The following is a 17,759-nucleotide window of genomic DNA, read 5'->3' on the forward strand; positions in this document are numbered from 1 at the left end:
CTGAATGACAGATGGTTGAGTTGCGTGATTTTCACTATCTGCAGGTTGGCCATATGACAATAGCTCGAGGCTGTTTTTAACAACTTCCGGTTGTCACAGGAAGCTCTTGATCCACACACGTTGTCTTTGGGGTAGACATAAAAATAATCCTGAATATGAAGTATCTACCTTAAGAATTGACTGAATGACAGATGGTTGAGTTGCGTGATTTTCACTATGTGCAGGTTAATTGACAATAGCTCTAGGCTGTTTTTAACCACTTCCGGTTGTCACAGGAAGCTCTTACTCAACACACGTTGTCTTTGGGGTAGGCATAAACAGAATCCTGAATATGAAGTGTCTACCTTAAGAATTTACTGAATGACACATTGTTGAGTTGTGTGATTTTCACTATCTGCAGGTTGGCCATATGACAATAGCTCTAGGCTGTTTTTAACAACTTCCGGTTGTCACAGGAAGCTCTTGATCCACAGACTTTGTCTTTGGGGTAGACATAAAAAGAATCTTGAATATGAAGTGTCTACCTTAAGAATTGACTGAATGACAGATGGTTGAGTTGTGTGATTTTCACTATCTGCAGGTGGCCATATTTCAATAGCTCTTGGCTGTTTTTAACAACGTCCGGTTGTCACAGGAAGATCTTGCTCAACACAAGTTGTCTTTGGGGTAGACATAAACAGAATCCTGAATATGAAGGCTCTACCTTAAGAAGTGACTGAATGACAGATGGTTGAGTTGCGTGATTTTCACTATGTGCAGGTTATATGACAATAGCTCTAGGCTGTTTTTAACCACTTCCGGTAGTCACAGGAAGCTCTTTCTCTACACACGTTGTCTTTGGGGTAGACATAAACAGAATCCTGAATATGAAGTCTCTACCTTAAGAATTGACTGAATGACACATGGTTGAGTTGCGTGATTTTCACTATCTGCTGGTTGGCCATATGACAATAGCTCTAGGCTGTTTTTAACAACTTCTGGTTGTCACAGGAAGGTCTTACTAAACACACGTTGTCTTTGGGGTAGCCATAAACAGAATCCAGAAGATGAAGCATCTACCTTAAGAATTGACTGAATGACACATTGTTGAGTTGCATGATTATCACTATCTGCAGGTTGGCCATATGACAATAGCTCTAGGCTGTTTTTAACAACTTCTGGTTGCCACAGGAAGCTCTTGCTCAACACACGTTGTCTTTGGGGTAGACATAAACAGAATCCTGAATATGAAGTCTCTACCTTAAGAATTGACTGAATGACACATGGTTGAGTTGCATGATTTTCACTATCTGCAGGTTGGTCATATGACAATAGCTCTAGGCTGTTTTTAACAACTTCCGGTTGTCACAGGAAGCTCTTAATCCACACACGTTGTCTTTGGGGTAGACATAACAAGAATCCTGAATATGAAGTGTCTACCTTAAGAATTGACTGAATGACAGATGGTTGAGTTGCGTGATTTTCACTATCTGCAGGTTGGCCATATGACAATAGCTCGAGGCTGTTTTTAACAACTTCCGGTTGTCACAGGAAGCTCTTGATCCACACACGTTGTCTTTGGGGTAGACATAAAAATAATCCTGAATATGAAGTATCTACCTTAAGAATTGACTGAATGACAGATGGTTGAGTTGCGTGATTTTCACTATGTGCAGGTTAATTGACAATAGCTCTAGGCTGTTTTTAACCACTTCCGGTTGTCACAGGAAGCTCTTACTCAACACACGTTGTCTTTGGGGTAGGCATAAACAGAATCCTGAATATGAAGTGTCTACCTTAAGAATTTACTGAATGACACATTGTTGAGTTGTGTGATTTTCACTATCTGCAGGTTGGCCATATGACAATAGCTCTAGGCTGTTTTTAACAACTTCCGGTTGTCAAAGGAAGCTCTTACACAACACACGTTGTCTTTGGGGTAGACATAAACAGAATCCAGAAGATGAAGCATCTACCTTAAGAATTGACTGAATGACACATTGTTGAGTTGCATGATTTTCACTATCTGCAGGTTGGCCATATGACAATAGCTCTAGGCTGTTTTTAACAACTTCCGGTTGCCACAGGAAGCTCTTGCTCAACACACGTTGTCTTTGGGGTAGCCATAAACAGAATCCAGAAGATGAAGCATCTACCTTAAGAATTGACTGAATGACACATTGTTGAGTTGCATGATTATCACTATCTGCAGGTTGGCCATATGACAATAGCTCTAGGCTGTTTTTAACAACTTCTGGTTGCCACAGGAAGCTCTTGCTCAACACACGTTGTCTTTGGGGTAGACATAAACAGAATCCTGAATATGAAGTCTCTACCTTAAGAATTGACTGAATGACACATGGTTGAGTTGCATGATTTTCACTATCTGCAGGTTGGTCATATGACAATAGCTCTAGGCTGTTTTTAACAACTTCCGGTTGTCACAGGAAGCTCTTAATCCACACACGTTGTCTTTGGGGTAGACATAACAAGAATCCTGAATATGAAGTGTCTACCTTAAGAATTGACTGAATGACAGATGGTTGAGTTGCGTGATTTTCACTATCTGCAGGTTGGCCATATGACAATAGCTCGAGGCTGTTTTTAACAACTTCCGGTTGTCACAGGAAGCTCTTGATCCACACACGTTGTCTTTGGGGTAGACATAAAAATAATCCTGAATATGAAGTATCTACCTTAAGAATTGACTGAATGACAGATGGTTGAGTTGCGTGATTTTCACTATGTGCAGGTTAATTGACAATAGCTCTAGGCTGTTTTTAACCACTTCCGGTTGTCACAGGAAGCTCTTACTCAACACACGTTGTCTTTGGGGTAGGCATAAACAGAATCCTGAATATGAAGTGTCTACCTTAAGAATTTACTGAATGACACATTGTTGAGTTGTGTGATTTTCACTATCTGCAGGTTGGCCATATGACAATAGCTCTAGGCTGTTTTTAACAACTTCCGGTTGTCAAAGGAAGCTCTTACACAACACACGTTGTCTTTGGGGTAGACATAAACAGAATCCAGAAGATGAAGCATCTACCTTAAGTATTGACTGAATGACATATGGTTGAGTTGCATGATTTTCACTATCTGCTGGTTGGCCATATGACAAAAGCTCTAGGCTGTTTTTAACAACTTCTGGTTGTCACAGGAAGCTCTTACTAAACACACGTTGTCTTTGGGGTAGCCATAAACATAATCCAGAAGATGAAGCATCTACCTTAAGAATTGACTGAATGACACATTGTTGAGTTGCATGATTTTCACTATCTGCAGGTTGGCCATATGACAATAGCTCTAGGCTGTTTTTAACAACTTCCGGTTGCCACAGGAAGCTCTTGCTCAACACACGTTGTCTTTGGGGTAGACATAAACAGAATCCTGAATATGAAGTCTCTACCTTAAGAATTGACTAAATGACACATGGTTGAGTTGAGTGATTTTCACTATCTTCAGGTTGGCAAAATGACAATAGCTCTAGGCTGTTTCTAACAACTTCCGGTTGTCACAGGAAGCTCTTACTAAACACACGTTGTCTTTGGGGTAGCCATAAACAGAATCCAGAAGATGAAGCATCTACCTTAAGAATTGACTGAATGACACATGGTTGAGTTGAGTGATTTTCACTATCTGCAGGTTGGCCATATGACAATATCTCTAGGCTGTTTTTAACAACTTCCGGTTGTCACAGGAAGCTCTTGATCCAAACACGTTGTCTTTGGGGTAGACATAAAAAGAATCCTGAATATGAAGTCTCTACCTTAAGAATTGACTGAATGACAGATGGTTGAATTGCGTGATTTTCACTATGTGCAGGTTAATTGACAATAGCTCTAGGCTGTTTTTAACCACTTCCGGTTGTCACAGGGAGCTCTTACTCAACACACGTTGTCTTTGGGGTAGGCATAAACAGAATCCTGAATATGAAGTGTCTACCTTAAGAATTGACTGAATGACACATGGTTGAGTTGCGTGATTTTCACTATCTGCAGGTTGGCCATATGACAATAGCTCTAGGCTGTTTTTAACAACTTCCGGTTGTCACAGGAAACTCTTGATCCACAGACTTTGTCTTTGGGGTAGACATAAAAAGAATCTTGAATATGAAGTGTCTACCTTAAGAATTGACTGAATGACAGATGGTTGAGTTGTGTGATTTTCACTATCTGCAGGTGGCCATATTTCAATAGCTCTTGGCTGTTTTTAACAACGTCCGGTTGTCACAGGAAGATCTTGCTCAACACAAGTTGTCTTTGGGGTAGACATAAACAGAATCCTGAATATGAAGGCTCTACCTTAAGAAGTGACTGAATGACAGATGGTTGAGTTGCGTGATTTTCACTATGTGCAGGTTATATGACAATAGCTCTAGGCTGTTTTTAACCACTTCCGGTAGTCACAGGAAGCTCTTTCTCTACACACGTTGTCTTTGGGGTAGACATAAACAGAATCCTGAATATGAAGTCTCTACCTTAAGAATTGACTGAATGACACATGGTTGAGTTGCGTGATTTTCACTATCTGCTGGTTGGCCATATGACAATAGCTCTAGGCTGTTTTTAACAACTTCTGGTTGTCACAGGAAGCTCTTACTAAACACACGTTGTCTTTGGGGTAAACATAAACAGAATCCAGAAGATGAAGCATCTACCTTAAGAATTGACTGAATGACACATTGTTGAGTTGCATGATTTTCACTATCTGCAGGTTGGCCATATGACAATAGCTCTAGGCTGTTTTTAACAACTTCCGGTTGCCACAGGAAGCTCTTGCTCAACACACGTTGTCTTTGGGGTAGACATAAACAGAATCCTGAATATGAAGTCTCTACCTTAAGAATTGACTGAATGACACATGGTTGAGTTGCATGATTTTCACTATCTGCAGGTTGGTCATATGACAATAGCTCTAGGCTGTTTTTAACAACTTCCGGTTGTCACAGGAAGCTCTTAATCCACACACGTTGTCTTTGGGGTAGACATAACAAGAATCCTGAATATGAAGTGTCTACCTTAAGAATTGACTGAATGACAGATGGTTGAGTTGCGTGATTTTCACTATCTGCAGGTTGGCCATATGACAATAGCTCTAGGCTGTTTTTAACAACTTCCGGTTGTCACAGGAAGCTCTTGATCCACACACGTTGTCTTTGGGGTAGACATAAAAAGAATCCTGAATATGAAGTATCTACCTTAAGAATTGACTGAATGACAGATGGTTGAGTTGCGTGATTTTCACTATGTGCAGGTTAATTGACAATAGCTCTAGGCTGTTTTTAACCACTTCCGGTTGTCACAGGAAGCTCTTACTCAACACACGTTGTCTTTGGGGTAGGCATAAACAGAATCCTGAATATGAAGTGTCTACCTTAAGAATTTACTGAATGACACATTGTTGAGTTGTGTGATTTTCACTATCTGCAGGTTGGCCATATGACAATAGCTCTAGGCTGTTTTTAACAACTTCCGGTTGTCACAGGAAGCTCTTGCTCAACACACGTTGTCTTTGGGGTAGACATAAACAGAATCCTGAATATGAAGTCTCTACCTTAAGAATTGACTAAATGACACATGGTTGAGTTGAGTGATTTTCACTATCTTCAGGTTGGCAAAATGACAATAGCTCTAGGCTGTTTTTAACAACTTCCGGTTGTCACAGGAAGCTCTTACTAAACACACGTTGTCTTTGGGGTAGCCATAAACAGAATCCAGAAGATGAAGCATCTACCTTAAGAATTGACTGAATGACACATGGTTGAGTTGAGTGATTTTCACTATCTGCAGGTTGGCCATATGACAATAGCTCTAGGCTGTTTTTAACAACTTCCGGTTGTCACAGGAAGCTCTTGATCCAAACACGTTGTCTTTGGGGTAGACATAAAAAGAATCCTGAATATGAAGTCTCTACCTTAAGAATTAACTGAATGACAGATGGTTGAATTGCGTGATTTTCTCTATGTGCAGGTTAATTGACAATAGCTCTAGGCTGTTTTTAACCACTTCCGGTTGTCACAGGAAGCTCTTACTCAACACACGTTGTCTTTGGGGTAGGCATAAACAGAATCCTGAATATGAAGTGTCTACCTTAAGAATTGACTGAATGACACATGGTTGAGTTGCGTGATTTTCACTATCTGCAGGTTGGCCATATGACAATAGCTCTAGGCTGTTTTTAACAACTTCCGGTTGTCACAGGAAGCTCTTGATCCACACACTTTGTCTTTGGGGTAGACATAAAAAGAATCCTGAATATGAAGTGTCTACCTTAAGAATTGACTGAATGACAGATGGTTGAGTTGTGTGATTTTCACTATCTGCAGGTGGCCATATTTCAATAGCTCTTGGCTGTTTTTAACAACGTCCGGTTGTCACAGGAAGATCTTGCTCAACACACGTTGTCTTTGGGGTAGACATAAACAGAATCCTGAATATGAAGTCTCTACCTTAAGAATTGACTGAATGACACATGGTTGAGTTGCGTGATTATCACTATCTGCTGGTTGGCCATATGACAAAAGCTCTAGGCTGTTTTTAACAACTTCTGGTTGTCACAGGAAGCTCTTACTAAACACACGTTGTCTTTGGGGTAGCCATAAACAGAATCCAGAAGATGAAGCATCTACCTTAAGAATTGACTGAATGACACATTGTTGAGTTGTGTGATTTTCACTATCTGCAGGTTGGCCATATGACAATAGCTCTAGGCTGTTTTTAACAACTTCCGGTTGTCACAGGAAGCTCTTGCTCAACACACGTTGTCTTTGGGGTAGACATAAACAGAATCCTGAATATGAAGTCTCTACCTTAAGAATTGACTAAATGACACATGGTTGAGTTGAGTGATTTTCACTATCTTCAGGTTGGCAAAATGACAATAGCTCTAGGCTGTTTTTAACAACTTCCGGTTGTCACAGGAAGCTCTTACTAAACACACGTTGTCTTTGGGGTAGCCATAAACAGAATCCAGAAGATGAAGCATCTACCTTAAGAATTGACTGAATGACACATGGTTGAGTTGAGTGATTTTCACTATCTGCAGGTTGGCCATATGACAATAGCTCTAGGCTGTTTTTAACAACTTCCAGTTGTCACAGGAAGCTCTTGATCCAAACACGTTGTCTTTGGGGTAGACATAAAAAGAATCCTGAATATGAAGTCTCTACCTTAAGAATTGACTGAATGACAGATGGTTGAATTGCGTGATTTTCACTATGTGCAGGTTAATTGACAATAGCTCTAGGCTGTTTTTAACCACTTCCGGTTGTCACAGGAAGCTCTTACTCAACACACGTTGTCTTTGGGGTAGGCATAAACAGAATCCTGAATATGAAGTGTCTACCTTAAGAATTGACTGAATGACACATGGTTGAGTTGCGTGATTTTCACTATCTGCAGGTTGGCCATATGACAATAGCTCTAGGCTGTTTTTAACAACTTCCGGTTGTCACAGGAAGCTCTTGATCCACACACTTTGTCTTTGGGGTAGACATAAAAAGAATCCTGAATATGAAGTGTCTACCTTAAGAATTGACTGAATGACAGATGGTTGAGTTGTGTGATTTTCACTATGTACAGGTTAATTGACAATAGCTCTAGGCTGTTTTTAACCACTTCCGGTTGTCACAGGAAGCTCTCACTCAACACACATTGTCTTTGGGGTAGGCATAAACAGAATCCTGAATATGAAGTGTCTACCTTAAGAATTGACTGAATGACACATGGTTGAGTTGCGTGATTTTCACTATCTGCAGGTGGTCATATGACAAAAGCTCTTGGCTGTTTTTAACCACTTCCGGTTGTCACAGGAAGCTCTTACTAAACACACGTTGTCTTTGGGGTAGCCATAAACAGAATCCAGAAGATGAAGCATCTACCTTAAGAATTGACTGAATGACACATTGTTGAGTTGCATGATTTTCACTATCTGCAGGTTGGCCATATGACAATAGCTCTAGGCTGTTTTTAACAACTTCCGGTTGCCACAACAAGCTCTTGCTCAACACACGTTGTCTTTGGGGTAGACATAAACAGAATCCTGAATATGAAGTCTCTACCTTAAGAATTGACTGAATGACACATGGTTGAGTTGCATGATTTTCACTATCTGCAGGTTGGTCATATGACAATAGCTCTAGGCTGTTTTTAACAACTTCCGGTTGTCACAGGAAGCTCTTGCTCAACACACGTTGTCTTTGGGGTAGACATAAACAGAATCCTGAATATGAAGTCTCTACCTTAAGAATTGACTAAATGACACATGGTTGAGTTGAGTGATTTTCACTATCTTCAGGTTGGCAAAATGACAATAGCTCTAGGCTGTTTTTAACAACTTCCGGTTGTCACAGGAAGCTCTTACTAAACACACGTTGTCTTTGGGGTAGCCATAAACAGAATCCAGAAGATGAAGCATCTACCTTAAGAATTGACTGAATGACACATGGTTGAGTTGAGTGATTTTCACTATCTGCAGGTTGGCCATATGACAATAGCTCTAGGCTGTTTTTAACAACTTCCGGTTGTCACAGGAAGCTCTTGATCCAAACACGTTGTCTTTGGGGTAGACATAAAAAGAATCCTGAATATGAAGTCTCTACCTTAAGAATTGACTGAATGACAGATGGTTGAATTGCGTGATTTTCTCTATGTGCAGGTTAATTGACAATAGCTCTAGGCTGTTTTTAACCACTTCCGGTTGTCACAGGAAGCTCTTACTCAACACACGTTGTCTTTGGGGTAGGCATAAACAGAATCCTGAATATGAAGTGTCTACCTTAAGAATTGACTGAATGACACATGGTTGAGTTGCGTGATTTTCACTATCTGCAGGTTGGCCATATGACAATAGCTCTAGGCTGTTTTTAACAACTTCCGGTTGTCACAGGAAGCTCTTGATCCACACACTTTGTCTTTGGGGTAGACATAAAAAGAATCCTGAATATGAAGTGTCTACCTTAAGAATTGACTGAATGACAGATGGTTGAGTTGTGTGATTTTCACTATCTGCAGGTGGCCATATGTCAATAGCTCTTGGCTGTTTTTAACAACGTCCGGTTGTCACAGGAAGATCTTGCTCAACACACGTTGTCTTTGGGGTAGACATAAACAGAATCCTGAATATGAAGTCTCTACCTTAAGAATTGACTGAATGACACATGGTTGAGTTGCGTGATTATCACTATCTGCTGGTTGGCCATATGACAATAGCTCTAGGCTGTTTTTAACAACTTCTGGTTGTCACAGGAAGCTCTTACTAAACACACGTTGTCTTTGGGGTAGCCATAAACAGAATCCAGAAGATGAAGCATCTACCTTAAGAATTGACTGAATGACACATTGTTGAGTTGTGTGATTTTCACTATCTGCAGGTTGGCCATATGACAATAGCTCTAGGCTGTTTTTAACAACTTCCGGTTGTCACAGGAAGCTCTTGCTCAACACACGTTGTCTTTGGGGTAGACATAAACAGAATCCTGAATATGAAGTCTCTACCTTAAGAATTGACTAAATGACACATGGTTGAGTTGAGTGATTTTCACTATCTTCAGGTTGGCAAAATGACAATAGCTCTAGGCTGTTTTTAACAACTTCCGGTTGTCACAGGAAGCTCTTACTAAACACACGTTGTCTTTGGGGTAGCCATAAACAGAATCCAGAAGATGAAGCATCTACCTTAAGAATTGACTGAATGACACATGGTTGAGTTGAGTGATTTTCACTATCTGCAGGTTGGCCATATGACAATAGCTCTAGGCTGTTTTTAACAACTTCCGGTTGTCACAGGAAGCTCTTGATCCAAACACGTTGTCTTTGGGGTAGACATAAAAAGAATCCTGAATATGAAGTCTCTACCTTAAGAATTGACTGAATGACAGATGGTTGAATTGCGTGATTTTCACTATGTGCAGGTTAATTGACAATAGCTCTAGGCTGTTTTTAACCACTTCCGGTTGTCACAGGAAGCTCTTACTCAACACACGTTGTCTTTGGGGTAGGCATAAACAGAATCCTGAATATGAAGTGTCTACCTTAAGAATTGACTGAATGACACATGGTTGAGTTGCGTGATTTTCACTATCTGCAGGTTGGCCATATGACAATAGCTCTAGGCTGTTTTTAACAACTTCCGGTTGTCACAGGAAGCTCTTGATCCACACACTTTGTCTTTGGGGTAGACATAAAAAGAATCCTGAATATGAAGTGTCTACCTTAAGAATTGACTGAATGACAGATGGTTGAGTTGTGTGATTTTCACTATGTACAGGTTAATTGACAATAGCTCTAGGCTGTTTTTAACCACTTCCGGTTGTCACAGGAAGCTCTCACTCAACACACATTGTCTTTGGGGTAGGCATAAACAGAATCCTGAATATGAAGTGTCTACCTTAAGAATTGACTGAATGACACATGGTTGAGTTGCGTGATTTTCACTATCTGCAGGTGGTCATATGACAAAAGCTCTTGGCTGTTTTTAACCACTTCCGGTTGTCACAGGAAGCTCTTACTAAACACACGTTGTCTTTGGGGTAGCCATAAACAGAATCCAGAAGATGAAGCATCTACCTTAGGAATTGACTGAATGACACATTGTTGAGTTGCATGATTTTCACTATCTGCAGGTTGGCCATATGACAATAGCTCTAGGCTGTTTTTAACAACTTCCGGTTGCCACAGGAAGCTCTTGCTCAACACACGTTGTCTTTGGGGTAGACATAAACAGAATCCTGAATATGAAGTCTCTACCTTAAGAATTGACTGAATGACACATGGTTGAGTTGCATGATTTTCACTATCTGCAGGTTGGTCATATGACAATAGCTCTAGGCTGTTTTTAACAACTTCCGGTTGTCACAGGAAGCTCTTGATCCACACACGTTGTCTTCGGGGTAGACATAACAAGAATCCTGAATATGAAGTGTCTACCTTAAGAATTGACTGAATGACAGATGGTTGAGTTGCGTGATTTTCACTATCTGCAGGTTGGCCATATGACAATAGCTCTAGGCTGTTTTTAACAACTTCCGGTTGTCACAGGAAGCTCTTGATCCACACACGTTGTCTTTGGGGTAGACATAAAAAGAATCCTGAATATGAAGTATCTACCTTAAGAATTGACTGAATGACAGATGGTTGAGTTGCGTGATTTTCACTATCTGCAGGTTGGCCATATGACAATAGCTCTAGGCTGTTTTTAACAACTTCCGGTTGTCACAGGAAGCTCTTGCTCAACACACGTTGTCTTTGGGGTAGGCATAAACAGAATCCTGAATATGAAGTGTCTACCTTAAGAATTGACTGAATGACACATGGTTGAGTTGCGTGATTTTCACTATCTGCAGGTTGGCCATATGACAATAGCTCTAGGCTGTTTTTAACAACTTCCGGTTGTCACAGGAAGCTCTTGATCCACACACTTTGTCTTTGGGGTAGACATAAAAAGAATCCTGAATATGAAGTGTCTACCTTAAGAATTGACTGAATGACAGATGGTTGAGTTGTGTGATTTTCACTATCTGCAGGTGGCCATATGTCAATAGCTCTTGGCTGTTTTTAACAACGTCCGGTTGTCACAGGAAGATCTTGCTCAACACACGTTGTCTTTGGGGTAGACATAAACAGAATCCTGAATATGAAGTCTCTACCTTAAGAATTGACTGAATGACACATGGTTGAGTTGCGTGATTATCACTATCTGCTGGTTGGCCATATGACAATAGCTCTAGGCTGTTTTTAACAACTTCTGGTTGTCACAGGAAGCTCTTACTAAACACACGTTGTCTTTGGGGTAGCCATAAACAGAATCCAGAAGATGAAGCATCTACCTTAAGAATTGACTGAATGACACATTGTTGAGTTGTGTGATTTTCACTATCTGCAGGTTGGCCATATGACAATAGCTCTAGGCTGTTTTTAACAACTTCCGGTTGTCACAGGAAGCTCTTGCTCAACACACGTTGTCTTTGGGGTAGACATAAACAGAATCCTGAATATGAAGTCTCTACCTTAAGAATTGACTAAATGACACATGGTTGAGTTGAGTGATTTTCACTATCTTCAGGTTGGCAAAATGACAATAGCTCTAGGCTGTTTTTAACAACTTCCGGTTGTCACAGGAAGCTCTTACTAAACACACGTTGTCTTTGGGGTAGCCATAAACAGAATCCAGAAGATGAAGCATCTACCTTAAGAATTGACTGAATGACACATGGTTGAGTTGAGTGATTTTCACTATCTGCAGGTTGGCCATATGACAATAGCTCTAGGCTGTTTTTAACAACTTCCGGTTGTCACAGGAAGCTCTTGATCCAAACACGTTGTCTTTGGGGTAGACATAAAAAGAATCCTGAATATGAAGTCTCTACCTTAAGAATTGACTGAATGACAGATGGTTGAATTGCGTGATTTTCTCTATGTGCAGGTTAATTGACAATAGCTCTAGGCTGTTTTTAACCACTTCCGGTTGTCACAGGAAGCTCTTACTCAACACACGTTGTCTTTGGGGTAGGCATAAACAGAATCCTGAATATGAAGTGTCTACCTTAAGAATTGACTGAATGACACATGGTTGAGTTGCGTGATTTTCACTATCTGCAGGTTGGCCATATGACAATAGCTCTAGGCTGTTTTTAACAACTTCCGGTTGTCACAGGAAGCTCTTGATCCACACACTTTGTCTTTGGGGTAGACATAAAAAGAATCCTGAATATGAAGTGTCTACCTTAAGAATTGACTGAATGACAGATGGTTGAGTTGTGTGATTTTCACTATCTGCAGGTGGCCATATGTCAATAGCTCTTGGCTGTTTTTAACAACGTCCGGTTGTCACAGGAAGATCTTGCTCAACACACGTTGTCTTTGGGGTAGACATAAACAGAATCCTGAATATGAAGTCTCTACCTTAAGAATTGACTGAATGACACATGGTTGAGTTGCGTGATTATCACTATCTGCTGGTTGGCCATATGACAATAGCTCTAGGCTGTTTTTAACAACTTCTGGTTGTCACAGGAAGCTCTTACTAAACACACGTTGTCTTTGGGGTAGCCATAAACAGAATCCAGAAGATGAAGCATCTACCTTAAGAATTGACTGAATGACACATTGTTGAGTTGTGTGATTTTCACTATCTGCAGGTTGGCCATATGACAATAGCTCTAGGCTGTTTTTAACAACTTCCGGTTGTCACAGGAAGCTCTTGCTCAACACACGTTGTCTTTGGGGTAGACATAAACAGAATCCTGAATATGAAGTCTCTACCTTAAGAATTGACTAAATGACACATGGTTGAGTTGAGTGATTTTCACTATCTTCAGGTTGGCAAAATGACAATAGCTCTAGGCTGTTTTTAACAACTTCCGGTTGTCACAGGAAGCTCTTGATCCAAACACGTTGTCTTTGGGGTAGACATAAAAAGAATCCTGAATATGAAGTCTCTACCTTAAGAATTGACTGAATGACAGATGGTTGAATTGCGTGATTTTCACTATGTGCAGGTTAATTGACAATAGCTCTAGGCTGTTTTTAACCACTTCCGGTTGTCACAGGAAGCTCTTACTCAACACACGTTGTCTTTGGGGTAGGCATAAACAGAATCCTGAATATGAAGTGTCTACCTTAAGAATTGACTGAATGACACATGGTTGAGTTGCGTGATTTTCACTATCTGCAGGTTGGCCATATGACAATAGCTCTAGGCTGTTTTTAACAACTTCCGGTTGTCACAGGAAGCTCTTGATCCACACACTTTGTCTTTGGGGTAGACATAAAAAGAATCCTGAATATGAAGTGTCTACCTTAAGAATTGACTGAATGACAGATGGTTGAGTTGTGTGATTTTCACTATGTACAGGTTAATTGACAATAGCTCTAGGCTGTTTTTAACCACTTCCGGTTGTCACAGGAAGCTCTCACTCAACACACATTGTCTTTGGGGTAGGCATAAACAGAATCCTGAATATGAAGTGTCTACCTTAAGAATTGACTGAATGACACATGGTTGAGTTGCGTGATTTTCACTATCTGCAGGTGGTCATATGACAATAGCTCTTGGCTGTTTTTAACCACTTCCGGTTGTCAAAGGAAGCTCTTACACAACACACGTTGTCTTTGGGGTAGACATAAACAGAATCCAGAAGATGAAGCATCTACCTTAAGTATTGACTGAATGACATATGGTTGAGTTGCATGATTTTCACTATCTGCTGGTTGGCCATATGACAAAAGCTCTAGGCTGTTTTTAACAACTTCCGGTTGTCACAGGAAGCTCTTGCTCAACACACGTTGTCTTTGGGGTAGACATAAACATAATCCAGAAGATGAAGCATCTACCTTAAGAATTGACTGAATGACACATTGTTGAGTTGCATGATTTTCACTATCTGCAGGTTGGCCATATGACAATAGCTCTAGGCTGTTTTTAACAACTTCCGGTTGCCATAGGAAGCTCTTGCTCAACACACGTTGTCTTTGGGGTAGACATAAACAGAATCCTGAATATGAAGTCTCTACCTTAAGAATTGACTAAATGACACATGGTTGAGTTGAGTGATTTTCACTATCTTCAGGTTGGCCATATGACAATAGCTCTAGGCTGTTTTTAACAACTTCCGGTTGTCACAGGAAGCTCTTACTAAACACACGTTGTCTTTGGGGTAGCCATAAACAGAATCCAGAAGATGAAGCATCTACCTTAAGAATTGACTGAATGACACATGGTTGAGTTGAGTGATTTTCACTATCTGCAGGTTGGCCATATGACAATAGCTCTAGGCTGTTTTTAACAACTTCCGGTTGTCACAGGAAGCTCTTGATCCACACACGTTGTCTTTGGGGTAGACATAAAAAGAATCCTGAATATGAAGTCTCTACCTTAAGAATTGACTGAATGACAGATGGTTGAGTTGCGTGATTTTCACTATGTGCAGGTTAATTGACAATAGCTCTAGGCTGTTTTTAACAACTTCCGGTTGTCACAGGAAGCTCTTGATCCACACACTTTGTCTTTGGGGTAGACATAAAAAGAATCCTGAATATGAAGTGTCTACCTTAAGAATTGACTGAATGACAGATGGTTGAGTTGTGTGATTTTCACTATCTGCAGGTGGCCATATGTCAATAGCTCTTGGCTGTTTTTAACAACGTCCGGTTGTCACAGGAAGATCTTGCTCAACACACGTTGTCTTTGGGGTAGACATAAACAGAATCCTGAATATGAAGTCTCTACCTTAAGAATTGACTGAATGACACATGGTTGAGTTGCGTGATTATCACTATCTGCTGGTTGGCCATATGACAATAGCTCTAGGCTGTTTTTAACAACTTCTGGTTGTCACAGGAAGCTCTTACTAAACACACGTTGTCTTTGGGGTAGCCATAAACAGAATCCAGAAGATGAAGCATCTACCTTAAGAATTGACTGAATGACACATTGTTGAGTTGTGTGATTTTCACTATCTGCAGGTTGGCCATATGACAATAGCTCTAGGCTGTTTTTAACAACTTCCGGTTGTCACAGGAAGCTCTTGCTCAACACACGTTGTCTTTGGGGTAGACATAAACAGAATCCTGAATATGAAGTCTCTACCTTAAGAATTGACTAAATGACACATGGTTGAGTTGAGTGATTTTCACTATCTTCAGGTTGGCAAAATGACAATAGCTCTAGGCTGTTTTTAACAACTTCCGGTTGTCACAGGAAGCTCTTACTAAACACACGTTGTCTTTGGGGTAGCCATAAACAGAATCCAGAAGATGAAGCATCTACCTTAAGAATTGACTGAATGACACATGGTTGAGTTGAGTGATTTTCACTATCTGCAGGTTGGCCATATGACAATAGCTCTAGGCTGTTTTTAACAACTTCCGGTTGTCACAGGAAGCTCTTGATCCAAACACGTTGTCTTTGGGGTAGACATAAAAAGAATCCTGAATATGAAGTCTCTACCTTAAGAATTGACTGAATGACAGATGGTTGAATTGCGTGATTTTCACTATGTGCAGGTTAATTGACAATAGCTCTAGGCTGTTTTTAACCACTTCCGGTTGTCACAGGAAGCTCTTACTCAACACACGTTGTCTTTGGGGTAGGCATAAACAGAATCCTGAATATGAAGTGTCTACCTTAAGAATTGACTGAATGACACATGGTTGAGTTGCGTGATTTTCACTATCTGCAGGTTGGCCATATGACAATAGCTCTAGGCTGTTTTTAACAACTTCCGGTTGTCACAGGAAGCTCTTGATCCAAACACTTTGTCTTTGGGGTAGACATAAAAAGAATCCTGAATATGAAGTGTCTACCTTAAGAATTGACTGAATGACAGATGGTTGAGTTGTGTGATTTTCACTATCTGCAGGTGGCCATATGTCAATAGCTCTTGGCTGTTTTTAACAACGTCCGGTTGTCACAGGAAGCTCTTGCTCAACACACGTTGTCTTTGGGGTAGACATAAACAGAATCCTGAATATGAAGTCTCTACCTTAAGAATTGACTGAATGACACATGGTTGAGTTGCGTGATTTTCACTATCTGCTGGTTGGCCATATGACAATAGCTCTAGGCTGTTTTTAACAACTTCTGGTTGTCACAGGAAGCTCTTACTAAACACACGTTGTCTTTGGGGTAGCCATAAACAGAATCCAGAAGATGAAGCATCTACCTTAAGAATTGACTGAATGACACATTGTTGAGTTGTGTGATTTTCACTATCTGCAGGTTGGCCATATGACAATAGCTCTAGGCTGTTTTTAACAACTTCCGGTTGTCACAGGAAGCTCTTGCTCAACACACGTTGTCTTTGGGGTAGACATAAACAGAATCCTGAATATGAAGTCTCTACCTTAAGAATTGACTAAATGACACATGGTTGAGTTGAGTGATTTTCACTATCTTCAGGTTGGCCATATGACAATAGCTCTAGGCTGTTTTTAACAACTTCCGGTTGGTCTACACCTGGTCACAACTTGCAGACTTGTTTACGCTGCTGTGCGTTTTTGTTGCCGATCTTACTTTGATACCTGACGGTTTTTTACTTTTTCATTACCGTATATTTTTACTTTTTCCCTCACTCAACTTTTTTCATTCAACTTTTTCACCCCGGAGGTTTTATCTGGACATGGTTCGTCAGGACTTCAAACAGCCGAAGCTAAGTAACATTAACATGATGCCTTCTAATTGCAGTCGTTGTACTTATAATATACAGGAGAACGATCGCCTTACGGCAAGGATAGCTGTGCTGCAAGCCCAGCTTCAGACGCGATCGTTAGGCAAGGGTAATTTCAGTGTAGGAAAGGATGAAACAGCGTCTGTGCCACCAGTAAGTACAGATAGTAACGTTAGTATAAACCCCCTCGCACGGTCCCCGCAGCCGGACATCTTTCTCATGGCTTCTGGAGGGAAACGCTGTAGGAATGCTCAACCGGTGTCGCTTATTCAGCCGACAGAAACTTTCAACCGGTTCTCCCCATTAAGCGAGTCGGAGTCGGAGGCCGAGACTTCTCTGGTCTCTACTCCTCCCGTTGTGGGGTCTGAGACGCCGACGGCTCCCACCATTAGCTCTGACAAATTGAAAACCCTAGTCATTGGCGACTCCATTACCCGCAGTATTAGACTTAAAACTAATCATCCAGCGATCATACACTGTTTACCAGGGGGCAGGGCTACCGACGTTAAGGCTAATCTAAAGACGGTGCTGGCTAAAGCTAAAACTGGCGAGTGTAGAGAGTATAGAGATATTGTTATCCACGTCGGCACCAACGATGTTAGGATGAAAC

The sequence above is a fragment of the Salmo salar genome, chromosome 14 (genome assembly GCF_965601325.2).
Source record: "Salmo salar chromosome 14, fSalSal1, whole genome shotgun sequence".
NCBI classification, from domain to species: Eukaryota; Metazoa; Chordata; class Actinopteri; order Salmoniformes; family Salmonidae; genus Salmo; species Salmo salar.